Genomic DNA, 27,984 nt, shown 5'->3' with positions numbered 1-27,984 from the left:
TAGTATTCAGCATAGTCACAGTTGCAGATAACTGGCCACAAGAAACACCTTGTGTAGTTCAGCACTTGGTACTTTCAGTCTTCATTCACTCCCCTCACACCACCTAGACCCGTGCCATCTTTTATTGCTTGACTAGGCTAAGAAGTTTCCACTGCAAGTGTCACATTAGCTGCACTTTCACAGCAAACATCTTTCTTTGTGGGATTTCTTAAGCATTCCTAATTTGCTGCCTCAGTATTCAGTCCAGGCATAAAGCCAAAGAAAATCATTTGGAATGTCAGTTCTTAACACAAAATGCAAAAGGTTACATAAAGAAGACAGACATCTTAGACCACCCTCAAGTATTTTGTTGCCTTTTCTTTTTTCTTTTTTAAATTTCTTTTTAAGGAATGCATACATCTAAATAAATTAATTAAAAAAAAAAAAAAAAAAAAATATAAACCAAAAACAAAATTTTCTCAAAATCCCGCAGACGCGGCGCCGGGACCGACCGACCCCCGGTGGGACGGGAGGGCCCCCGGGAAGACGAACCTTTGCACCTCTGGCTAAAAATCTCCAAGAGTTGCGAGTTCAACAACAGGTAGAAAAATCATTTCATCATTTTCAACAGACAACTCTAAAAAAAAAAAAAATAAAAAAAAAAAAAAAAAAAAGAGTCTATCCAAATACTACATATTCTCCAAAGGACTGTAGTGGTTAAATGCATTCTGCTTCTCTAGCTATTTGGGATTCTTTGTCCCCCAGGTTCAGTGAGATCATGAAATTGTAATTTCAACTTTATCAGTTGAAGGCTGTATTTTATTTTATCATATTTATGTATTCTGTTCACAGTATTGCTATGGAAAATTTGTGTACCATGTTTTGCTCCCTGTAGAGTTGCTTTAAATAATATTTGTTTCTAGTTATTTTCATATCTTGATTTTTAGATTATGACGGCTGTGTTTCTAAAACATGGTCGTCTCCTCAAAAGCAGAGGGATTTGAATTTAGACCATGAATTCAGGCTAAACAAGCCCAATGGGCATTTGCACATTAATGGGCCACAAAAATTAAAATTACATGCCTTTTTAATAGCTAAAAAAAAATGATTGAGTGGTGACAGATGATACTTCATCTCAACGGAAAGCAGGAAAGTTAGTGAAAATGACTGCACTTGTAAAATGCTCTTAGCAAATTTCAAAAGTCCTAAGTAGTGCAGCTTGTACATTCAATGCATATATGTAGGTTTTTTCATTATGGAACTCTGCTCTTGAGATAAGCATCTCAATATTTTCTGTTTCCTATCAAACAAACCCTAGGCTGCTGCAAAATTATTAAATAATATGAAGTGTATTTTTCAGACTACTAATTTTTCCTGTAAAGAGAACTACAGCACCGTTTTGTGTCATTTTTCTCTGCCAAAGGTAAAAAAAAAAAAGGGTGCATCTATAAGAACCATGTAGAATGAATCAAATAATTCCAACTTTACCACAGGATTAAGATAGAATTTTAATTTTCTGTCAACTGCTGAACTAATTAGAATTCCGATTATTAGTAATTTATAATATATCATCAGTTTGCATTTCTTTTTAAAGCACAAAAATCATATAACTTCCATATTCCTTGTAAAACTGTTCATATAAAAAGGAAGCCTAAAAAATACTGTGATTCACAGAATTTCAGAAATAAATTATACTGGAGAGTCTTTTTTATGGCAATGTTCATCAAAAATTGGACAAATGAGTCGGCTGCAGGATCAAAGCCCAAGGCCTTCTTCCAGACTGCACCTTACATACTCAACAGGAGAAATAGGATTATCCCAAAGATAAACCAGTGCAAACCACAGGACCGTCACTCTGATTCTGCTATTGCAATTTCTGAAAACAAAACACTGTTGTTCCCCTGTTCCTGGCCGGACGCGCTTGCAGTGAGAGTAGAGTTCTGGCTTAACAGAACCAGTGACAGAGACTCTTTGGCTTAGGCAGACTGGCATTTCTCCAAAGGTTGTTTCCATTTTTTACGTTATCAAAGTGCTTTGCAATCTTTACACAGATTATTACTAATTAATTAAAAATAGATTCAAACTATTACACAAACATTACGATTAGCTCTGAAGCTTCCTAACCTTCTGCACTGAAACAGTATCAGTTAGCATTATTATTCAGTAAATAGCAGTTGAAGGAGAAGCTTTTTCTAGGATAAAAAATACAGCTTTATGTTCCAGGCTGCAACTGAGTAATAAGCAAAACTGCTCGCTTTCAACGCTACATTCCTATTTGCAGTAAAAGCAGTGAGAGTTCTAGTCATCGTCTTCATTAAAGCAAGTTTTACTGTCAACCTACACGACTAATGATCGTCAGCTTCCATTTTGGAGCAACCACTTCCTCAGCATTAAAAAAAAAAAAAAGGCATTTTAGGTTGTGTGTGTGTGAGAGAGAGAACTATTATGCTATCAACTTGAAATATATGAAAGATACTGCACAAGGAAAAGCAGATTCGTCTTGCACAACAGTGCAAATACTAGTAATTGCTGTTTTCTTGCAGAGTCACCAGGAACTGGAGAAAAACAATCTTCAAAGGTCTCCAAGAAAAATCAGAATATACTTCAAAAGGCTGAAATGAAGAATTAAAAAGCACCACAGTGAAAAATGAAAACCTTAATTTTCCAGAAATATTCCAGTAAGGGTTCAACAAAATAATACCAAGCCTCTTATTGGAAGTGCCTCAGCATTAAAGCTGTGGAAGAAAACTATGCTACTGTTCATTCCGAGATGTGATTAGATTTTTTTTTAATGCAACTAAGGACTGAATGGCACATTTCAGAAGCATTTAAATGATACGTTTCATAAATAAAGTTCAAATACTGATTCTCTTCAAACACAGAATCTTAAAATATCCCATTACACTATACGTTTGATCCCAGGCCATTAAATGCACATCATAACTAGAATTTAAGCTGATGCCCACTGGAGTCATACAAAAGAGTTAAGGCTATGTCAGCATTTCCATTATAAAGCCCTGTCCTAGGGGTTTGCAGTCGGGCTATAAAATCTTGCTTTGGCCTGAAACTTGGCAGACGTAATGTCTCTTTCCTCAGGAATGATTCTATCTAAAGGTCTATGCAGAGTGCTACAGATATCTTTATATAACTGAATACAAAGTACCTTTTGAGAGACATAAATGGTTAGCTTCCTCTTTCCTCAGAAGTTATTGAGGACATGCTAATGTTGAACCAAGAAGAGCGTTTCGCTCCATAGAAGGACCAGTCAGTAAGAACATCAACAGATCTGCCGGTGTGTTAATCACTTCACCCTTTGTGTTGATTTTCATCCAACCAAGATGATGCAGCAGCTAAAATGCCACCAGTTATCACTGTTGAATAAGGCCTACATTGTTATGCTACTAACATTACTAATTCACGTGGAAATGTGTTGGTTGTTGCAACAGAAACTAGCTTAGATTGGCCAGGAAGAGAGAGACCAGAGCCCCACATCTGTCTCCTGACTTCTGCTTCCTCAGTTCAGAGAGGTTTTGTAAAACACGCCTCCCTTCTCACACCTAGTATGAATGTGGAGTGTTCATAACTCCATAAATGCATGATATATTTTGACTTATTTGAAGACTTGTCCAAAATGTGTGAGAGTGGCACTGTCGTGGGAGCTTACTATCCTACCGTAACTGAGAGAAGAGTCATTCTTGCTCCCTCGGTAGGGCCAAACATGCTGAGCTAACTGCAGCAAATACACCCGAACCACGATGGGCCAAGCTATGCTGTGCTTTGCCATGCCTCTGACAGCACAGGAGTTGCTGTACCTCAACAGCAGAGATCTGGCCAGATGTTGCAAAGGATGCTTTGGTGAGTCCTCACATTTCAGCAGTTCTAAACAGCCTTGGCTGAGGAGTGCCTGACAAGTTTTTACATTTTAAAAGGGGCCTTTAAACATGAGTTTTCATGATATTAACAGCTGATTCAGGAACCCTGGGCATTAGCTTAGATTTGTCTTCAAAACCCAAGCCCTCCCTCTGAGATCATTAGCATTCCAATAGGAACCATAAAGTCTGATTTACAAATTCAATTTATGCTAGCTACAATTTTAAACAAGGATTCCTCATCAAGCAGACCTGATCTGTAAAACACATAACTTGCCAGCAAACCACTATAGGAGCAATATACAATAAAAAGAAATAGCAGAGGTATAATGCAGTAGTTTCGGCTCTCCAACCCAGGCCCATCTCCTGCTGCACCGCCTGTCTCAGGGTGGAAAACAGCTCTCACAGATCATCCCTCTGAGAAAGATGCTGCCTACAGCTGGCACAGATACAGTTTTGAAAGCTGGACACATCCCTCATTAACACATATTTAAAACTATTGCTTTAGGAAGCAAGCTGTCAACTCACCTAGACTTCCAAAGCTGGATACGCCAAGAAAAAAATAAATCTGTGTCTCTGCATCAGTACCCCATTCCTTTTATCAGCACAGGGGTTTCACACTTTGTGTATCATCAGGAAACTGGCTCTTTGAAGTAGGTGTTTTTCTCTAGAATCTGTGGTTTATAAGAGGCAGCCAAATGGATGAAGCATCTTTAAGAGCCACTGTTATACCAACTATTTATTTTCAAGAATCCTCATTTTCCAAGCTCTCAAGGCTACATACAAAACTCAACAGATGACAAAACCGTGGTCTTAGGAAGACTTCTTTCACTGTATAACACTAGTCATTTCATGCATAAGAAAACCCATCATTAATCCTAGTAACATCACAGACTAACAGTCAATCTGATAGCACTTAATTGCCATACTTATCTATCAGCTGAGATGCAGTCCTAGCACAGTCTATTAAGTTGCCTTAACATCTTTTTTTTTCATTTTGCATAAGACATGATAAAAAAGGTTTCTGTCTCTAAAGATGCTGGCACAAGAAAAAAGGTGGGTGGGTTTTGGGGTTTTTTTTTCTTTCTCCAACTTTCTACAGTTCTGGCATAGATTCTAGTGGAAGCCTAACAAGTTCAAACACATTGTGTACCCAGTGCTTCTATTAACCCAAAGGAACATATTTCTTTTAACATATAGATGTTGTAAATGACACATTTAATGAGATCATTAAAATGTTTTGATTGCCTGAAAATCCACACTGCTCATAATTTCCATTCTATGAGAAGCTTTTCCATTTTTGTAACAAGCTGAAATTAAAAAACAAAGTGACACCCATTTTTTTCTAAGAAAAGTCCAGAGTCTCCTTTAGCTTATACTGATGAAAATCAGTAACAATTATTCTGAAATCAATGGAGTTATGTCAATGTAAATCAAATGAAAAATCACGTTATGCATCTTTAAATTAACCTTCCTTATTTTGGGTTTAAATGGAATTTTCAACTGTATCTTGATTGAAACAACAGATACAGTACTGCATTTTGGTAAAATTAGTAAATTAGATACTTAGATGTTAAAAACATGCATTTTTTTAATCCACTCTCAACGTAAACCAACAAATTGTTCTTCTCATAACAATAATTATACAAAATAGAAACATCACTGATTGGAAACAATGGAAAAATCATCATTAAAAAGGAATTTTTTCCTTCCCAGCTCTTCATAATATCCTCCAAATTTTACACAGCAAGTACAGCTACTTTTAGATGAGCTTGCCAGAAATTCCACAATCAGATTTTTGCAAAATGAAATATATATGAAATAAGGGTGATATGATTCATAAGCAACTCATTGTAAAGTCATGCACTGCGTGGAGAGCAGCTTCCTGACCTGCGCAATAATTTTTTTTTTTTCCTGAAACACGAGGCACAGTACTTTAATCCTTACATTTTAATCCTGTATAGCATAGCTGGAAATACTCTGCTTCATCATAATGTTTCCAATCTCTTTCTCTCTTCCTTTAAAATTGTTATAGTACCTTATGACAGTGGGTTTCTCAGATTTTTAATACACTTGCAATGTTTTTCCCACATTTTCAGTTTATATTCCCCCAACTATTTTCCAATGGATACATGAGATCTCTAAACAGGAAAGATAAAGCTACTGATAATAGGCTTGTTTCTAAAAGTTATTCTTCCCAGTTATTCCCTGGGAAATAATTATGTAACAATAAAACCCACAGATCACAGTTTGAAAGCAACAGTCTGATAACATGAGGATAAAATTGACCCTCATTGTCAAGTGATCCTTATTTGGTACTAGTTTAAAATGTATGATTTCAATAAAATGAAGCGGTACTAGTTCCTTTAGCTATTGCTAACAAAGATGTTAATCAGCATCTCAATTGAATTATTTCCCTGTATAATACATTGACACACATTCTGAGCTTTCCAATACCAACAGCAAAAACATGCTAAGTCTGCTTGGCCCCATTTTCCATTTGCACCACACTTTCCATGGAATTCCTTGGGTAATGGAAAATACACTACTACCTGCATTTTAAAAATGAGGAGATTGAAGCAGAAAGGTAAAGGCGTGCAGAGGCAGGAAGCAGCAGCAGTATCAGGAGGGGGTTGATGCTCTTCAACCCTAGAGCACCTCTGCCCCTGACATCCACTTGCACACTGAGAACATTTGGACAGCTGAGGGCAACAGGAGGGCACATGAACTAAGCATGGAGGCAAGAAGAATTAATTATTTTTATAATCTGAAGGGAAAACAAAAGGGAGAGACAGTCTTGTGAGGAATGACAGGGTATAGAAATTGGGAGGGAAAGCAGAAAGTAGGGAGACTTCCCTTTTTCCCAGTAGATGGAAAGGTAGCACAAAGTTTACCTGGAGGGACAAATAGTAAGACCCGTAAAAGAGGCACATGGAAGTAGGGCAAGTGACCTATCCACCACCACCAGAGGATGAGAATCAGAGGTGACGTTTGTCACAGAACAGCCAGCTAAGCTCCCCTGTGATTCAGTGGAGCTAACCCTCAGCCGGGGATCTGTCATCAGGGCTTTAAACTCTTCACGACTGTTTTGCATACAAACAGATATAGGTTTCCCAAAGAACAATGACAGGATGATTTCTATGACTACACAGCAGGAGTTCTCTAAAGTCACTGTGAAAAAATGATGTTTAATTAGCAGACAATCTGCATGTGTAATGTACAACACAAAGCTATTAGATTTCACATTCAAAATCCCCTTATTCAGGACTAATTACGCCCATCAGATCTATCATATGGGCTTGTTAAAAGGAAAGGATGACATACCAGCAACAACTGCTCAGCAAAAAGTGCTATTTTAGTATATTTCCTTCGTATAATTTTTCTTAAATTAAAATATTTTCCCCTCAGGAACTGTACACTGAACAGGAAAAGGTGAGGCATCAAAGATGCCAAAGGAAAAACCAAACATGAATGCTGAAAACAATATGTAAAAGTGTTATTCCTGTTCCCAAGTTTATTCTGTTAATGGCACTTACATAAACAGAGCAACATTTAGCTTACAGAAAACTTAACCTTTTGCTCCAAACTATTCACTTTAATTTCTTAATCGCAGTTCATATACACTAAATTTTAAAACAAAGGTAAATGCCTTTAGCCACTCCGATTTGTTAACACTCATTTAAGCCATGTTTTTTAAATTGTACAACTAAAGTTACTGAATTAAACCTCTCATTTCAGCTGTCACAGAATTAGACAAGTCTTTGCATGTATGAGCTATGGTTAAGCATGAGCATGCTCACCCATCAGCACAGACTCTATATTGTTTAAGCGTGTGTAAACAACCGGAGTTAAGTACATGTTTTGCTGAATGGTTGCTACAATAGCTAGAAATGTATGCAACCAAAAGGAAAATCCAGCACTTGTACAAAATGGAAATGTAACGCAGCCTAAGGGAACTTGCACAAAACCCAGATTTTAACTTACCTTCTTAAATAATTATCAAAGTTCAGACATCTGTGCCCTTAAATTTAACACCCCTTTCCTTTTCTCCCTGTCTTTCCCCTCCTCCATCCTTCAGCAACCAGTAGCACATCAAAAAAGGTGCTGTTTGATGGTTCAAGCTGAGACATTCAGCCTTTACCCTAGCACTCCCTTGAGATGAAGCAGGCAAGGCTTTTAATCTTACCTGGTGACACATGACTGACTAATACAGTTTCTTGGACCTTCTGACCTCTGAGGGACTCAGTCTGGTTGGTCTCAGCCTCTCCAGGTTGCTGGGACATCAGCTTGCGGTGGGTCACTGTACAACCAAAACTTTGCACAGGTCTGTGTCTTTCTGTGCACCCGCATAAGTGCTAACTTTTTATATGCAAATTTCTGAATATAAAAATGTGCCATTTCACTTCAAGTCAGGGGTGAAAAGAACTTTCATTTACTTCTACTGAATGCAAAATAAATTGTAATAAGAACTATCCTTAAAACCAATCGCAGTGGCATTCAGCTTTACTGAGTCAGTGCTGATGTGTTTTCTTGGAGAGAGAAAAATGGTCTAGCTACAGCCAAATAACTTATTTGAAACTTTGCCTCCCACACAAACTAATAAGCAGTTCTAGATGGGTTTGACACTTATACAGCATAACTCAAGATGTCCCTAATTCTATGTATCTCCCCTTTGAGCTTTGTTGCTCAACTGTTTTTTTCTTAGGACTGTCTTCTGGTTAGCTTTGTGACAGTGGTAGTTCTCAAGGCACCCTTTATGAAGCCCTCAATACATCATTTCGTAAATGTGTTTCAATTTTCATAAACCACCCTTTGCTACGGGACTCCTGAGCCACCAAGAGAGGGTCCTGAAACACAGCTGAACTGTATTTCCAGGGAGCTGGAAAGAGCCACAGGCAATGAGCTTATCCAGAAGTAACAAGGTGGGTAGGGAATAAAGCAAGATGAAGGGAAGGAGGAAAAGAAATCTCAGCTTCTGGAAATACAGGAAGCACCTTTTTTTTTTACTTCTTGAACAGGGCACATAAAACACAAGGCGCTATATTTTCTTCCTTCTTTTGTGTTATGAATGTTTAGATTCTCAGCTAGGATGTGGTGAGTACTTCTCCCAACACCAGGGATTATCCCAACAATTCAATATACAAATAATCAATTGCAATGGCCTGCAGTCACCAGTACGACGACAAATTGCTCCAGCTACAGATACCCCTTCAGACTCATAACGTACTAAACACATAGCTCTAACAGAAGAGTCAAAAAAGATCTTCATTCATAGAGTGTGGTCCACGGCGTGCAGCCGAGCTGGTGTGTGACATGGGGTATGAGATCATGGCACTTGCAGCCCACTCTGCTATTCCTGCTGTCCCTAGGTCCCCAGCTCTGCTTCTGAACAAGTGGGGCTGCTGAGGACAAAACAGGGCAAGACTGAAAGTCATTATCTTGGATAAAACCAAAGCAAAGCCCCTCAAGTGTAGTATTTTAACAATGAACCCTCTTGAAACAAGCTTCAAAGTATTTAGGTGGGGGGAGAAACCCAACCCTAAAGTAAACTCCCAACCCTAACAGTTTAAGAAGAAAATAGAAGGGAAAGGCAAAGGCAAGCTGACAATACATGAGGAAGAGTGCAAGCCAACAAAGACAGCATGTCCCTTCTCCTCCTGAAAGATTTGGACATAATTGGCCTAGCTGTGTTGACCTCCTGCATTCAGAGGGCCAATAAAAACATTATTTTACCTAGCCGTAGTTGCTGCTGGTTGCCTAAACTTCCCATAAAAAGTTATGTCCTTATTTCAGAGCAGGCCATGATCGCTCTCAGGGGACCCTGAAGTTAAGCAAGGGTGCTACAACTTCCACACCCAAGCCCTGAGCTGGAAATGCCACCAGGCAGAGCGGCAGCTCTCCCACAGGCAGAAATGATACGTCAGGAGGTTGCATAAAAGCTGTTGCTGAGAGCGAACCCCCCTCTGGGACAGACCCTGGGCATGTTGCTAATTTTCACTTTAAAATGAAAAAAGCACCAAGGCAAAGAAACAGACACTATTTACTGAGAAAATCACTTGAACGCAGTAAAACAGTAAAATTATAGGAGCTTTCTGAAATGTACATACATTTCGATGAATATTCCCTTTTTCAAACGTTGCCAGTGAAACTGAATTCCACTTTTGCATTCTTCCCTTGTGGGAATAATGTTTCTCTAGTGTAATTAATACTTAAATGAAATAAAAATAAATATGCAGCTATAAGCCCAGAGAACTCAGTTTTCTGGCAAGATAAATTGGTGCAGTTTCAGTAAGTCAGATTACTTAAGTTTACAAAGAAGATTCCAAACTTAAATATTGAACCATTAATGTGTCAAATTGCCACCAAAATTTTGCGTAAGAAAATGCAAACCAGAACATTTGGAAAGTGGTTAAATGGCAAAAAACAGAGTGTCTAGATAAAATGTCTGTTTACCACTGTTCAACTTGTCTGGCTCACTACTGTTTTAATATCAGTATTTTTAAGGACACTTCTTCCTTTGTGGACTCTTGAAATTCATTGTTATCCTGTTTTTGTGATATTTCCCATTTAAGTTAGTTTACACTTCCTCTAGGAACAGAAGAGGCAGTCAGATCACCTGCTGTTCTGAGGTGCCTACAATACTTGAGCACAATGGGGTGAAACCAGGACAGAAAGTTAGCCCAATTCTGAATTTCCTGGCTTTGTATTTTTAGGTGGGACCTTTCACATAATTTTAATATCCCCATAGGTAGCTGTGCATGCTCTTAGACACACACACACACACACACATTCGGTATGTGTTAAGGGAGAAAGCTGTAAATTCTAGCATTAAAAGTTTAGATTACATGTGCCAGTGTTGTTTTTGAATGCACAGTGATACAGTTTTCATGAAACACTTCTAGATTAATTACATATGGTAATTTTTTTCCTAATAGGATTGCTACCTGTGCAGAGGATAGACTTGCTCTGGGAGCTGAGACTACTGTCTTGAGGCAAGGATCCTATGGAGTCTGAAGTTAAGGAAAGACAAAGATCTGCAGAAATGGAAATGATGAATTCACAGTTTAGTCTGCCTGATGCTGCTACGGAAAAATGAATACTACCCTGCTGCTTCTGCAAATTCTGAAAAGGTGCTTAGAAAGCCACTTAACTCATTTAGTCACTGCCGCATATTCCTCTGTGTGCTTGACTATCAAGCACTCAGATACGAACAGATGGGAGTTTTATTCTGAACATCAACCAATCAATCAATGCAGACTTATATTTTTCATACCTTACTCTCTCACTCAAAAATGGAGATAAAATGCCAACGTTTTACAGGAATTTGAGAACGTTAGGTATCTTGAAATTTGTGAAACAATGCAAGGGAAGTAACCCAGAAGATTCAAAAAAGGATGAAATCATTCTCAGTGCAAGGCTTGAAGACTGGCCTTGAAAGGGACACAACACAAGTCTGCTGTCAAAGAACCCCGTTCTTGCCCTCTGACTCCAGAGATTGAACATCTACTAATTCAGGTGACAATTCCCCATCCCATGCAAGGAATAAGGAAGATGGAGCCTGTGGGGAAAAAAAACCAGAAGCGCAAAAAAGGGCTTTATCAGAACACATAGGCACAAGTTTGAGTTAAGTTTGTGGAGGCACCCTTCGGTCAGCCATTACGCAATATTTGAGCTAACCAAGTTTGCAATGTTCCTTTTTCCCCACTTCATATTTTTCAGGATGTCTTCATATTTACCTCATTTCTTATGCCTGCTCTGATGTCTTTGGATGGTGAGGAAGGCTGTAACTTCTGTGGCCACAGAGCACAGCCTTCTTAAATTTCCCACTGCAGTCTAGAACCCACTCTCAAAACTGGACAAAACTGAATTTTAAATAGCTTCCCAATGCACGCTGAGGAGTTCGGCTCTCAAAAGGCAGTTTATCAAAGGGCTCAAGAAGCAGGGAGGGAAATCGCTGAAATTTAACCCTGAACCCCATGTGAACCCAGGGATTGGGACTGCATATTTTCCACTGTCCTGCCATCTGCTGCTTCACTGCACATGGTAATCTTTGGCAACCCCACTGAGAGCTGCCTGGGCTATGGCTCTGTTCAGACAGGGTGTAGAAAGAAAAGACACTGAGAATGTCATGGCTGGCTGACCAGACTGCTGAGATCAGAGAGATTATGCCTCATTTGCTCACCAAGCCCTGCCAAAAGCAACACCATTTAACTGCAGGTACTCAAAACCCAACAGGCATGTTTAAAGGAATTCTAGGCTTAAAAAGAGGACCATTCATAATGTGCATTTGTTGGGGATACTGTAGCTACCACCTTTTGGCAATTATTCATGAGAGTTTTAAAAGAGAGTTTACACTGCCCAGTGTTTCAGGTACAAGTGATATCTGGCAGAAAGTATCATACCGGATTTACAGGACATACAGACCTGGAAGGTGACTCAAGGCAGGAATAAAGAAAAAGGGACCTAATAGCTCAGCAAACAGAGATAAACAGAGAAAAAACATAGCTATTATTTTAAAACAGCTACAGTCTGTTTATCTCCCGGCTGTGAAATGCTGCACAGTATGGGAGCGTGAGGGTTTGGTACTTATATGCGTAACCCTCATATGTCATGTCATGACAAGGGACCTCCCTTGAGCCAGAGCCAAATCTACATTTGTTCCCCGGAGCATCCCCATGTGCTCTGAATGCAGCAGGCAAAGAATCAGCTCTCAATCTCTGACTTCCTCTGACCACAGTCTTCTGGATAAGGGCCCCAGCCTTTTCAGTGATAAAGTACCAAATGGTTACCTATGGAATTTACTATTTCAAAATGATGACTGTAAAAGCTAAGGAATATTTCAGAAGTGTCTTAGAGCTGCTAAGGGATATTTTCTGAGGGTGTTAGACCTGCAAGAAAATTACTGTAGGATACAGAGTTACTCTGGGATTCAGAATCAAATCTTGCTGACACCAACTGCCTGTCATTAACATATCTCCCTCATCCTCTCTGCTTCTGGCAGAAGTACTAGAAATGAAGATGTAATGTGTATATGTGTCTGCAACAACATCCTGCCCTATTTCTTCACTCAAATACTGATCTTGGAAATGACAGTGCCTTCTCATATCTGCTTGGGAAAACAAAGGCACTTCAGTAAGATAAGTTTCTCCAGGGGCTGCAGAACTGTAGTTGGCAGATGTCAGCATTGACAAATGTTCTTCTAATTGCAAAGGGACACTACAAAATTGTCCTCTGACTTGGAATAGACAGCCGCTGTCACCTTCTCTTCTTCCCTGCTGCTCTACTGCCTCCAGTCTGTCTGCCTCACAGGGAGATCAGCAAAGAGACAGAAAAAGCCACGTAAAAAGGGAGGAACAGACATCTCTTTCCCAGCTCCAGCTGCGTTGGAGCCAACAGGCTCCATTGTTTTGATGATTCCAGGACCCTTGCATCTCATTTCATCCCTGCTTGACCGAAGTGCACAGCAGAGGTGGGAACTGCCTGCACTTACAGAGGGAGCTTCTGAAATCCTTAAGTTGTTCCCTCCTAAAAATGGCCCTTCTCTCCGAGAGCTAGAGTCAACCAACCCCTTGTCAGTAGATTTTGCACCCAGGTAACCCTCACCACTCACAAAGGAGTTTTGCTAGTGTTGAGATTTGTAAACAAAAGGCAAGGAAGGAGCAACGTCTTAAAATCAGTAAGGCAAAGATATCAAACATGCTTTCCACAGTATTTTTCTTTGGATACAAACGCATAGCTTGAAAAGAGTAGGTTTGAAGTAAAAAGGCACCCATTAACATCCTTAGTTTAAACTGCTTCTCTGCTGCTAAGCTCCACTGAATCAGAGCTCCCCACTCCCGCTCTCCTTCTTGACTCATAACCTCAGTGACAGCCACGAAGCCAGGCAGAGCCACTTCATAAAATGTACTAAATGAAGCAACTTTTAATAATAACAAGGACTGGCAGGTAGCCATGTTAGAGGAGGAAAGACCTAGTAGGAATGTCCTGCAGCATAAAAGTCTCTGTTGTTCTCATTACTGCAAAGGAAGAAAATCTCTTTAAATGCTTTTGATTCAAATGATCATTTGACAGAAACGACGGACAAGACAAATGGCTGTAAAACAAGGCAATTGGATTTCCTACCGCGACAATATCTTACTTGGCTCCCATGACACAATTTCTCTGTTATTCTGCCTTGCCATGGTAAAGTAAACTTACAGGCTACCCAGAAAACAGATGAGTGTAATCCGTCCTTTATAAATTATATCCCTTCACTCAAGGAAAGCAAATAACTTTGCCTGCTCTATAATAACTGTTTCTAATACTTCATTTATTCTTTAAATTGTTTATAAAACACTTCAAGAGAGGTCAAGACGAGAGGGCAACAATAATTGGAGATTAAGGAGACTCTCTAAGTATTTTGCGCCTGTGAGTAAACACTTTGGCAATTGTTATGATACAAGATAGATCTACTAAAAAAAAAAATCAGCTTATTTATGATTTTCTTGAACACACATGTTATTTCATCTGAGAGAGACTCCTCATCTTTTCCACAGCTATTTCAATTCAAATTTAAGCAGCTGCAGAGTGGCCTCGTGCAATGTGATGGGCAAGTATCAATAGATTTAACCTGGTCTCTTACGGAAGAAACGTAAAGGAACACTGAGGTGAGGGTAACTGATCTTGTTCTGAAGTTTTCTCCAAGTCTCCTGAGGTTTTCCTCCTCAGAGGTAGATGTGCTAAAGCCCACAGAGACAGGAACAGGCAGAACTGAGTCTGAAGGACTGAAGGGATGTGAATTTGCATGTAGGACTGGTGTCTTGGGGTAGGAGGGGTGAGGGGGGATGTTTACAGATGTTCAAAAAGAGGTTTCAAACACAAAAGGGACATTGTGTCCTTTTGCAGTCCCCATGTCATGGTTTTGCACACTCTGTTTTTTGTTCTTCCTATACCCATGCACACTAGAAGTGGTTCTGCTCCAGAAACAGGAAGTCTACAAACTCTCTGCAACATCATCTTTTGACGTGCGGACTGTCACAACTGTGCAGATGCCGAATGAATCTGAACTGTGTTACAATGATTAACACCAACCAATATCATCCACACTTTGGCAGTACATATGGATAAAATGGTATTAAAATCTTTTAACCCTCAATCCATTTGTTTCTTTTAAAATAGTTAAAATGTAGCACATCAGGAAAAAAGTCTTTTGTCATGTTTCTGCATAGCCCAGAGCAGGCAACTAAAGAAACCACTCGCGTCCCTTAACATCACACCCCACCAACTGAAAAAAAACAGCCCTAAAACAAGGTGCTGAAATAGAAAAATCAATCAAATTCTGAGTAATTATGCAGAAATAATAAACTTAAACATGACAAAAATATTTTCTGAGGGATTTTAAAGTAGCCAGTACCATAGGCATATCAATTTACTAAAATGAAATTAAATTTTTAAATTATTCTCAAGAGTTTCAATGGAATTCAGTAAACAGTATTTAATTCATGACAAAGCACTCTCTTTGCTCCTTTTATATTATAATAAGGTTGCAAAAATGCAGGTTCAAGATTCAGATTTTATACCATCCCTCTTCCCTTTCTTTTTTTTTTTTTTTTAAATACCCACATTTCCTCAATCTTCTTCCACATTGTCATAAGGATCTAGACAAAAACACAAGCTCTCTCCAAACTATTTCAACCTAATACCAAATCAATCTAGATTTTTCCCATAATTTATTTTAATTCCAGTAAAATCTTTCTCCTTAAACCCACATATTCCTTGGCACTACCTGTTAGTTAAACACTGCAGCACTGTACAGTGCGTATGTCAGCCAGGAGGTCTACTACAACCGAATAAAGCATCTTACCCAAGCAGAGTGAAGTGCACAATGTAAGTAAGCAGCACCAAATTATGAAAAAGCTGCTTGGTTTTTTTTTCCCCACAAACTGAATTGAAAATTGTTTTCACTGATTTATTTGTTTGTTTTCTAAAATAGGAACTGAACCACAACTGTTACCTGAACCAAAGTCTTTGTTGAACCTAGTCCAGAACTGAACCAAGAAGAAAATACCTGATCATTGGCTCAAAATAATTGGTTAAGAGAGAATTCCCCACATGAAGTTCATTTATCCCATAACTTTACATTTCAAATTTGGTATTTTTCAGCATGAACTGACTCAGAAAACCAAGCCAGATAAATAATTATTGATATGACCAAACTGAACTGACTTGAGTCAGAGAAAAAGCAATCCGAACCAAACCATTTACCGGTTCTTCATGCTGTTTTACTTGTTTTTTTCAACTATTGGTATTGTTTTCAAGCATTACAAGCCCATGTTCTTGTACTACAGGAAACCTGATTTTTCTTTCATTCTAAAATGACTGATATTAAACTTAGCAGTGTTTCCCACAAACATTATTTTAGAGTGAAAGAAAGGGAAATGAGGCTAAGCAAACATTTCCAGGTAGTTGCCACCTACTTCATTACATAGTTGACTATTTCTGCTTTTAGAACTAGGGAATTGGCAGGTCTCTTAAAACTATTCCTTAATATTATGGTTCTGTCTTGAAAGCCTTCTCTAAAGCACCCACCTTTTCAATACATAAGTCTCCTAGTGCTTTGAAAAATCTGAATGCTCTTGTTGTCATTTAACAGAAAGTTTGAAAACTTGATCAAGGCAACCGAACTATTATTCATTTGTCAGTAATAACATTCTTTTGAAAATCAATAGAACTAGACTTAAGAGTCAGAGCCTGTAAGCATCAAGACGCCTCTGTAATTATTTGTAGGATCACAGTGATAATACTCTGTGTAATAAAAGGCAGAAACATTCAAAAAGAACTTACTGCATCATGTGGCTGCATAAGGATTTCTTTCTGGATAGACTACAGAATAACAAGAGACATTTCCCTTAACCCATTGAGGATTAATGTTCTAGTTTTTCCCCTTAGTACTCTAGAGTAAAACCATGTTTTTAAAAAGTGTTAAAACTTTCATAATTTTTTTTTTATTCACTACCCAGCCTTTTGTATTCAATATTAAACTACCTGATTTAAACCTGTAGAAAGAGCATTTCTTTTGAATGCACCCTCATGTACATGATCAGTTTGGACAATTTTGACTTTGCTTTTACAGCAAATTTTACTGAACATACTAGTTCTTTCATCAGACTTTCATGAGCAGGCAGCCATTTTCAAGCATCATCCACATACTCACACACATGCATAATTTTGGAAAAAATGAATGAACATTCCCTGATGACTCTGTGGGTTTCTTCATGGGTGTTGATGCCTGGTTATCATTGTCTATAAATGTGATGGTAAACCAGATGATATCACCACACCACCAAACCCACAAGGAACCTGTAGAACCATAGTGACAGGAGACACTTAACTTACTTGCAAGTAGACCAAAGTTGTGCAATAACTGCAGCACACTAATGAACTCAAACCCAGAATTGCTTCATCCCGTGATTTCAAAACAAAGACCTTATTTTTCCTTTAAGTGCAGTTTAACATTATGATACTTCTCTTAAGAAAAGCATCATTATGAGACACAACTAAAAATGTAATAATGACCTGTTATTTATCGGTTAGTTTTCTGACACTATTTTGGCAATAAATCCTGGATTCACCAGCATGACAAAAACCCTTGCCAGTTCTTTAGTAACACCAGCACTTTCAGAACTAGGCAGCAAAGGTAGCATTTGCCTACTGTTGTTACATGAAATCAAGCTTCCAAGTTCCCAGCCTGAGCTATTTTACACCAATCTAGATCTGTTTTTCTTAAATATTGCATGGTCTTTGGAGACCATTCAGTATGCTAAAAATAAAAGAATCATGTATGTGCAAAACCCTTTTTTCTGTGTGTAAAACTCAAACAAATTTAAAGAAAAATGCCTATTATTTTTACTACATGTCATTTTACTAGTTTATGGACTCATTCACAGTAGCAGAAGATGCAAACGAAACATGAGTTACCTGGTGTTCACTGTGTATGAGTTAAAAAAAATGGACTTGAGACTAGCAGAACATTTAAACCGCTTTAGAAAATGGAATATCTGAAACTTGGGAAGGACTGCAGACAGATAGATACCATGAACCAGAACACAGTAAGGACTGTGATGCTAGACTATTCTGAGCTGAACGCAGAGACATTTCCTAAATGCAGAAACACTGGCTTTTCTATTGGGGCACACCGAATATACAGAAGACCCATGGACCCACCTTCTAGCCCAGATACATGACAAGCAAATCTAGCTTTCACCAAAAGTCAGATGATTCAAATCACAACCTGGAAATGACAGCGCATCTGGACAGGTTATGGCCCAGGACACACGGCAGCACACTATTCTGCTGCCCAGGAAAGGAAAAGCATGTACACTACCTAGTTTTAGACCTTACAGTGAGCAAAGGTTTGTCCGTGATACCTGGATGACTACCCCAATAGAGAATGACAGCAAATCACACTACAAGCATTAGTCTATCACTTAAAGAAGAGACAGAACACTTCTGTCATCTCTCATTTTACCTGCAATGTACCTAGGGGATAGAAAAAAATAAGTGCAAGGATTTGAGAAAAGGAAGTCACATTCCTGCTGAAAAACACATTAAAATTAGCCATTACTGGCCTGATTTTTAACGAGAGATGAATGCAATATTAACACAAGCAAACAGCATGGAAAAAAGGAGTATTTGCAAACTCATATGAAAGGTTTGGATTTGCTCAAGATTTGAAGGCACTTCAGCATAAATGTTGGTACCACCCCTAAACAACAAAGTGCTTAAGACAAGGGAATGCCTGATCTTTGAAAGTGCACAATGTCTCCACTTATCTTGAACAAGTGCAATACTGGTAAGAAAAGATCTTGTACTCTTTTTTACAATTTGCAGCAAATAGAAACTCAGTGTAAGTGAGCACGGCATACCAGGCAATTCAAGTATCCCTAATAGATGCACACATGCCTGTCAGTGACTCAGAATATGGGCATGAGGTGGGGCTGAGAAGATAAAGGTGTTAGAACAGTGTGCACAAAGGAGACTTATAACTTGAAAGCAACTGTTTCAAAAAAATATAAAAGAAATATGAAGTAAAACATTTCTGTGTGTTACTAATGCTTTTCTCATGTCATCTGGATGTTTTTCAAGTCCAAAACAAGCTCTGAATTTTCCAGATTCACTCTGCCTAGGCTTGGGATTATTGAAGGATTTTATTTTTAAGTTTCTGGCAGATATTGTCAGTCTACCAATTGATCAATATTGATGCAATGAACCTTCAAACTCTCTTAATGTAACTTCTTAAATAGAAATATATATATATAAATATAGAAAAAGGGATGTCAACTGGAGGTCCTAGTTGCTTTGCTGGACAGCTCTTTTACTACCTGTAAATCTATTTGCATTTAATATCATGAAATCAAGCCCTCACCATCAAAAATAAAACTCCATCAACGCTCCTGCAGCATTTCTATAGCAGTGGTTCTCAAATTCACATGTCCTAGGGCAAAAATTAAGAGAAAGTAGAGAACACATGGCATTGTATTCTCTCTGTTGGCTTAGTTTTAATTTGTTTTCGCATACCAAAGAGTAACCCTGAAGGGTTTCATGGGAAACGTGCTGTCACCCTCCTGACTGTGATAGCTTTGTTTCAACAGCTATCATTCTATAGGGATGAGATACAATAGAGATCAAAATATGCAACTAATATTGCAACACCTGAATAGCATGTCGTATCGGGTTTAATTACAATAAATACTTATCAAGTGTTTGAGAATACCCATGCTTTTGGATATAGCTTCCATTTGCCAACTGGTGCCTAACAATTAGGTAGAACATATAATTAAAATTTAAGTGTCTGTGAAAGGCAAATCCTTGAAAAGGAAATATTTTATCACAGTTGGCAAGGTGTGCACTTATCAGCCGTGTGGGAAACATATAACTGACATTATGTACTCCTATAAGTCCTTATAATACAGGTTAAAATCTGCTCAGAAATACTTGCAGTTAGATGAACAAGACTAACACATATCAGCAGTCTGTCCCACTGCTGAGATTTTCAGCTATTTCAAAGTCACAGATGTTATGTTTATAAACATAAGGCTTTAATGCACCCTAAAATGTACATACTGCATTTAATGGCCTGAAATCAAAGTACACATCAATACATGCAATACATATCAATACAAATCAAGACATGCAATGTTTGCCTGTGTGGTTTTACTTCACATTTTTAAACACACCTTTCTGGGAACTTTCAGTAAGGACTTAGTGCAATCAAGGCAGAGAAAAATTTGTTCCCAAGTTCAAACCAAGCTCTGACCAAATGCTCTGGACCTAACCTTCTCCCTGACCTCAGATAAAGTAGCTTACCTTCCTATGACACCACTATAAAATCCTACTAGATGATGAATCTTATCAGAGGTGACATTTGGTTAAAATGCCTTTCTCAATTATTTGCTTTCAATGAACCCTGAAGATTTTATTGAGGAATAATCAGTTGACATTTCCTTCTGCAGTATTTTTTGAGCTACTAATAGTGGAACTGTTTTATGGTGAAATTTAGTCTCTCTTGTTCAGTTTCCCATCTCTTAAATGATCGAGTGGGTTAATTTCAAATAACTTTCCCAGAACAACATGCCCTTTCAATGGATCAACTTTTAAAATACTTTTTAAAATCATGCAGGACAAAGTAATTCCCTCTAATGAGAGGGAAATGACAACCTTTGGGAGAGCTATTTTTAAGGAAAACAGGATGCACACTGCTGAGAAAATGTTTCAGATAGATACTAACATGGGCCTGGGGAGTGTGGCAGTCACAACATCAGCATGCTTGTCCCTGGCAACTGCTGTGTCTATCACCAACGCACAAGAGTTGTACACATACAAGCCGTGTGTATGAACCTCCTTTCATGTCTCCACACCTGGTAGCAAATGCTGCCCAAAATGTGAAGGTTGCGAAATAAAGCCTGCAGAGTCTCACGTGCTTAGTAACAGCTCCGCAGTGATACCCAGACTCTGAAGATGAGCTGTAAGGAATTTCTAATGGTTGTTATTTCATATTCTCAGGGGAACACCGGCGTCAGTGATATTGCAATCATTGATATTACGTACTAGGAAGTAGACAAAGCAGAATTACACTAGTATATCTCACAAGAAATGTATATATTTGAGAGAATTTATGCAAGCAACAATAGACACACAAGTCCTCAGAAGTTTAGGAAATAATTAGTACAAAACAATTAATAAAACACTAAAAAATTCATTACTTATAGACTCCTAATTCTTGCCTGTATTTCACTTCATGTTGTCATTTATACATTTGCAAAAAAGCAGAAGGATCACATTGTGTTTTATCTGGGGATAAATAAATGTAATAAAAGGAAAAAAATAGGGAAATGGGCACCTAAACCACATTATTTCTAAAAACCTTACTACATGTCCACACATTAATGAAGCCATAAGAACACTACAGGTGAGATGCACGCTCTGACTACTTTGTTTCCCATTGGTGATTTCCTTATCTTCCACAACATTTTATTTCAAAGCTTGGGGCTGATATTTCATTTAAGAAAAATGTCTGCAAATTCTTAGTTCAAGAAACTAACACTGATGTCTGCTAAAATACTTGAGAAATGTTAAGAATTACATGGTAAAGTTTTCTAAATTTAATAGTTTTGCCATTTTGTAAATTGTGTGGATGCTCTGTTTTTTTTTTTTTAATACAAAAGGTTGATATCAATCATGGAAGATAGCAAAAACTGTAACCTACTTTCTTCTCAGCACAGTATAAGCTACAAGGGATCACATGATTTAATGACGAGAAGATGCATCTGATAAGATAATATTTTGCTCAAGGAGAAATCTGGGTTGTGAATGCAGCTGTTCCAAAAATCTAAACCCACAGGCAAGAAATTACTCAGTTTCTGTACGAGCTCTATCCATAACTATTTAGATATACTGATGACAGACCCCAGAAAAGTGCATCAGATGGAGAAGTACAAAATCAAGGCTACTTTGAGATTGAAAAGACAAAAAATTAAGAGATCGTAAGGATTCCCACAAATTATCATTGCAAAGAGTGAATCAAAAATATTTCAGTAATTAGACCGTTCAAAACAGCATCTTCCTTCATCAGTGACTCACTTGAGAAAAGTATCTCTCTCTGTTGTGATTCAGTTCAGGTACATGATTGTTTTGTTGCCATATGTGACAAGTTCCATGGATGTCAGCTGGACCACCTGCTAAGGGCATGCAGAAATGTTCTCAGTCTTCAATTCTTATTTTAGAAGTCTAGCACTGCTTTTAAAATGCAAGCCCACTCATATTTTGGTGTGATTACACTACATTGATATATCAGGATTTGCTAGTACTAGGAAAGTGACTCCAGAATTCAAGAATAAGATGAGTTATTAGCAACATGAAAATTAGACAAAAATATCCATATAGTGTGATGTCCTCTGATCAGTACTATCTAGTTAGTCAGGTTCAACATCAGCAGAATTAACTGAATTCACATATCTTGTAAGGTCAGATCTTTTTCATAGGAAAATTTGCGTACTTAGGTAAAATAGCAGAGAGGCATTACCTGGCAATTCTCTATTATTACAGTCACTACTACTGCAAATCCATCTGAACAAGTAGACCCTAATGCCTGCATTTATCTCTACTGACGTTTCACTGCATGTGTAGATAAGAAAACACCTGCATGGATCACTTAGCAGGATCAGTCTCACAGCAGGGAGAAAAAGCCAGTAAGAATGCATGTCTTCAGGACACTGCATGCTTTCTCTGTTGAAACATGCAAACTAAAAAGCATGAAATGATCTTGGCTTCTACATAGCACACAACTGTCTGAATAACTCCTTTTACGTTGGCCATGGTACCTTGCCATCAAGTTTTCAATATGCTAGGCAGACCATCCCTGATGACAGTAGCCAGCCTGCATTCTTGTCATCCAGTGAGGAGTCAGCAAGACACAAGCAACACTCTGCTGCCTTCTGCTATTCAGACGCACTCGTAACTTGGGAAATTTTGTAGTAAAGAAAAGAGACATAGCTCTGAACTGAAAATTTTACATGCTTATGTCTATCATAGGCCTAAACTTACAAAACAAGCACCAGCAAAAGCCCTTAGTATTTCCAATGTTATTAGGTTGCCCAAGCTCCTCTTGCACAGAGTGTAAGGAGACTAGCAATTAGTGTCCTCAACCAAAGAAATGAGAAAGGGAAATCTGGCAGATGTTGGCTCCATCTCTTTATAGGAGATACAGGAGAACAGCTGTTACAGTAGGGATTGTAGGGATTTCTTGTGAAAGTCGGTAGCAGATGTCACCATCTGCTTCTGCCCTCTCTATGAAATAGAGGCAAAAGGGAGACTGAAAGCTTGTTAAAAAAAAAAAAAAGGAACAAAAAAAAGGAACAATAAAAAACAAATTCAAAAGGTACCTAAACATGTTTACAGTGAGTGGGGGAACCCCTTACCCCCTCCCTCCTGGCAAAACTGTAATCCAGATGCACAATAAAAGCAAAGAACACTCCACATTCTCTTTAAATCGTAATTTCTTTTCATTTTAATCTTACTACATGTACTTTGACAACCTTCAGCCTGCAATCTAACACCTAGCCATTTCCTTCCCGGCTGAAAGAGATCACAGAAATGAGCAGTTGTATCCTTTCCCTCTGGCTATACAGCAATGGTCTGATGACAACTGCTTTACCAGGGTTGGTATCAGACAAACAAAAATTCCCTACTGAATGATCTACACAATGATGTCATGTGTGGAGGCAAAGTATTTATTACTTAGGGAAAAAAAAAAAAAAGCAGCAAAAAACAAACAAAACTTCTGTTGCATTGTGTCAGGAAACATGCTGTACATGTTTGTACATCTTGGCAGATAAAGATCAGATGAGGCAAGTAATGAAGTGGTTAACCAAATCAGAAAGTTATCTCAGACATCCAAAGGCACATCTTGTAAATCTGAGAAAACTCCCTATACAGAACTGAGGAGAAAAAAAGGGCTTGTCTGGGAAGAAACAAATGACACTGTCAACAAGTAGTTTGCTTTCTCACTAAGCAAAGAAGGCATTAGTGAGATCCAGAGCCCAACAAAAGAACAGGAATCTTTCCAATGGTGTAAAAAAGCCTTGGATCGAGCCCCAGCTTTCCTGAAAACTAGACTTGCTAATTGCCTCACTCTTCCACTGTCAAAACTGTCATCTCACTGAACTGAAATACCCTTCCAGTACTGCTATAGGGCAAACATTTCTACACCAGTAATACTGGGAGCCACATTCAACCACCAGCAGGAACTTGCTGGCCACTGTCTCCCCTTTTGGTATCCCATAATGTTGTCTTGGAAAAAAAAAAACAACAAACCACATTCTGGAAAAGTTCTTTAAGTTTTCTTTTGTTTGTTTGTTTGTTATTGGTAACAGAGGACTCCTCATAGCTTACAACCATAGTAGAAAGTGTTTTGCTTTCCAGATAGTGTAATATTTAGACAATAAATCAATAAATAAGCTTCTGAAATGGAAGATCGCATTCTGCTTTGGTATTGTCATAAATCAGGAAACACTTGAGCTATACCTGGGTAAAAGGTGATGAAAGTAACTGAAGAAACCAGTGTTACCAAGGTATACTGCTAATACAGGTCTTTTCCCCAAAGCAAGCAAATCATGCTTATCTTACATTACCAGACCATCACTGGAAACATTATGCCAGACCCTCAGCTGGCATAAATCAACATGACCCTATTCACATCAGTGCAGCTGTGTTGATTTATGTGAGCTGAAAAGTATGTACTGGTTAAAAAGTAACTATTTCATCTTATACAACTATAAAAGTGACTAAGAAATGAAAACTAGTAAGTATAATATGAGGAAAAATTAGAAAGGAAAGTACTACAAAAGGGCTCAAAGTAGATGTATGTTTTATTAAGATTAGTCAAACACAGCCACTCATTTATTCCATATGAGATTTTAGATAATAACCTCTGTTGTTACATACACATCTATCTCTTGAGTATCGACACAAGTATTTGTGCAATTTAATAATGCTGTACTATTCCCAAATTAAGACATAAGGCTCAGACAGTGGGTTCAACCAGTTTGGAATTTATCGCTGGTGTTTTTTTAAAAGTCACTGTGGCTGTCAGAACATGGAACAGCAGGCTTATAAGCAAGCCCACACAGCAAACTTAAGTGTTTAGATCTGCAGTATGGTGTCACATCTTAAGAACTACTATTGTTACAGTCTGCCTCTTACCGAGCAAGATAAAAGTAAAAAAATCAAATGATCTTCTCAAAGCCAGCCCTTCTCTCAAGCCTTGGTAATTTTCAGAAATAGAAACCTCTCGTGTTAGACTTAAGCACTCTTTACCCTTATGAATTCTGCGTAGACTTCCCTACTATTATACAGGCTACATGAGATTAACTAGTGACACTCCTTTCTGAGTTAAAACTGAGAAGGGTAAAGAGAAAAAATTATATTCTGAATTAAGAACTGTATATTCCTAAATTCCTTTCAAAGGAAAGCAGCTCTTGAGATTAGACAGTTCTCATTTTCACTAGGCTTGTGTACCACTGCCCCAGCAGTATAATATCTGAACACCATATGAAGAGAGATCACAAAGCAAACTCTTTACAATTGTCTCTTCAGTTCAGCCTCAGTGACCAGCTACTAACAGCCACTTGGCAGACAACTGCAGGTCATCATCCCTCACCATGAGTACTGGTACTTCAAATACAAACACTCTATTTGATCCCAGCCCACAACACAGGCTGGCAGGTACCAAAAATGCATTCTGTTCATCCTTACCATTGCCTGACAGTGTAACACACCTCATGGATCCCTGACTACAAGAAATAGGAGGATTTATTTCCTCACAGACTTTCCCTATGAATACATTCACTGTGGGAAGCTTACAGAAATTTTCAGAAGTACGATTAACACCTCAGATATGGGGAAAAAATATGCACTGGCTGCCTGGACAAATCAACTCTGCACCTCAGCGAGAGGCACTGCCACAAGCCTCTGCTCTCTCCTGATTCCTGGGCACTGTTTTGTGCAGACAACAAGCACTTAAATTCACCATTGGCAGGATGCTCTATTCAATCAATTCCGTCTAACACTAAACCAACTGGAATAATTGTATGTAATATTGGAATACAACATGTACTGGTTGATTTAGGTATTCCCAATCTCTGAAATTAGTAAGGGGAAAAAAAAAAAAAGACAAATCATAAGGCATTTTAAAACTACCATGTATATTACCATCTCTGCACAGGAGTTAGAAATCCCAGTTAAATCCTCTTTTCCTCCCAAAGTGCCTTTGCAGTCTTCAAAAACATTAGGAAAGTGATGAATGGCTATGAAGAAACAACCTCAAAACTACTTTTCTTCTATTTTCTTCTCTGCTTAAATTTTCAGACTTTCTCCCATAAAAACACTAAGCAAATGGCACTGGGCTGTGGTTACAGCTGCTTTCATGGCATGTACTCCTGCTAAGGTGAACTGAGCCAACTGAAATACTTTCTAAGACGAGATTCCTGTTCATGGCACAAGGAGCTTAAGACTGCATCCACCACATCCACCACATACACACAACCAAAAGCACAGCCTGCAACTTCAAAGCACACGCTTGCATTCTCCACAGGGACATTAAGTGTGTTGAAAAGAGACTTTGGATTGACAGCTCCACTGCAGCAGTGTCAAAGCTGGAACAAACGTCAGAGGCACCAAAATAGCAAAGAGCACTCTTTCAAAATGGCACAAGCCAATAGAGAAGCAGCAAAAATGGTAAATATGTTCCTATAATTTCCATCTCTTCTTGTAGCTCCTTAGTGTTACTAGAAATTATGCTAAGCTAATATTTGTGACCGCATATTCTTTATTTGGTCAGAATGTTTTAATTACATAATGATAACTCAGAGCAATTTGGACATGAGTTTAAAGTGTACCAAAACTAGAGAGCAGTGAACTCTTTAAAAGAAACTAAAGTATTAGGGCTTCTAAACGAAACAATCTAGTGAATTTGATTCTCTTTTAATTTTGAACTTGTACTGTCATCTGCTCCAGTGAAGTGATGCACCAACTTCTATCACCAAGTATTTGAAGCACCACTTACTGTAAATGTTGCCTACCCAGTGTAATATCATGTTTTGCAGCTGTGACTCCCAAAGACTGAAATCAATATTCAAACCCTATTGACACTGACTCTTTTCTTTCTTTTTTTTTTTTTTTTTTTGAAGCACCACTTACTGTAAATGTTGCCTACCCAGTGTAATATCATGTTTTGCAGCTGTGACTCCCAAAGACTGAAATCAATATTCAAACCCTATTGACACTGACTCTTTTCTTTTTTTTTTTTTTTTTTTCTTTTTCTTTTTGAGTAGAATTGCAATTATGGTCTATTTTATATTTGTAAGTATGATTAAAATTATTATATTTTATGCCAGGCTATAATTTATATAATTGCATTCCTGTAAAACTTGAATTGATTTTTCATTTAGAAACAGACCACAATAAAAGGCTTCTGCACTGAGAATCCAGCTTTCTGTGTTAATATAAAGTTTAATTTTAGCGTGTTTTATACAGTCACAGTACTTTAAGGACAGAGGAATACTGTCATTGTGTAAGAAACTTTTAATCAACCGTGGACACTTACTCAAACTAAATACCAATATTAATTGTTCATAAAGTACTGCAAGAGGAAAAGGGATGATTAAGTGGAATTTAAGCTTTTTAAGTGGAATTAAGGATTAAACAGAAGGCATTTTAAAGCCATGTGTGAAAAGCCATCTTGTCAGAAGGCATGGGCCATAATCCACAAATTTTTCAAAATATACCAGGCTATACTCATTAGTCTTACGAATTTAGAGGGCCTGTTATTTCTGCCTCTGAATTTGGCATTTATACGCAAATTAAAATCTTGCCCACAGGTCACACCTGAAATTGCATGTTTTGCAGTTGCCCACTTAAACGTTTAGAAAATCTGCCTTTTAATGTGTCACTTTAACATTTTAGGCTTGACAAGTTATCAAGAGAGAAAGAAAACTTGTTTATTGCAGTCTCTTGAAAGCACTGATACACAAAATCAGATACACAAGCCTCCCTTCAGCATCAGAGGGCTATGAAATGCAATATGATGCTTGAAAGGGAAAGC

General features: G+C 38.1%; 1 protein-coding gene across 1 annotated transcript in view; it reads right to left on the bottom strand.

Moving 5' to 3' along the window:
• Positions 1-27,984, bottom strand: part of GMDS (GDP-mannose 4,6-dehydratase) — a 434,505-nt gene that overhangs the window by 240,549 nt on the left and 165,972 nt on the right. The gene's annotated exons all lie outside the window — the stretch shown is intronic.

Source organism: Calidris pugnax, unplaced genomic scaffold (assembly GCF_001431845.1).
Source record: "Calidris pugnax isolate Ruff unplaced genomic scaffold, ASM143184v1 scaffold8, whole genome shotgun sequence".
NCBI lineage: Eukaryota > Metazoa > Chordata > Aves > Charadriiformes > Scolopacidae > Calidris > Calidris pugnax.
This window is presented reverse-complemented; position numbering and strand designations above follow the sequence as displayed.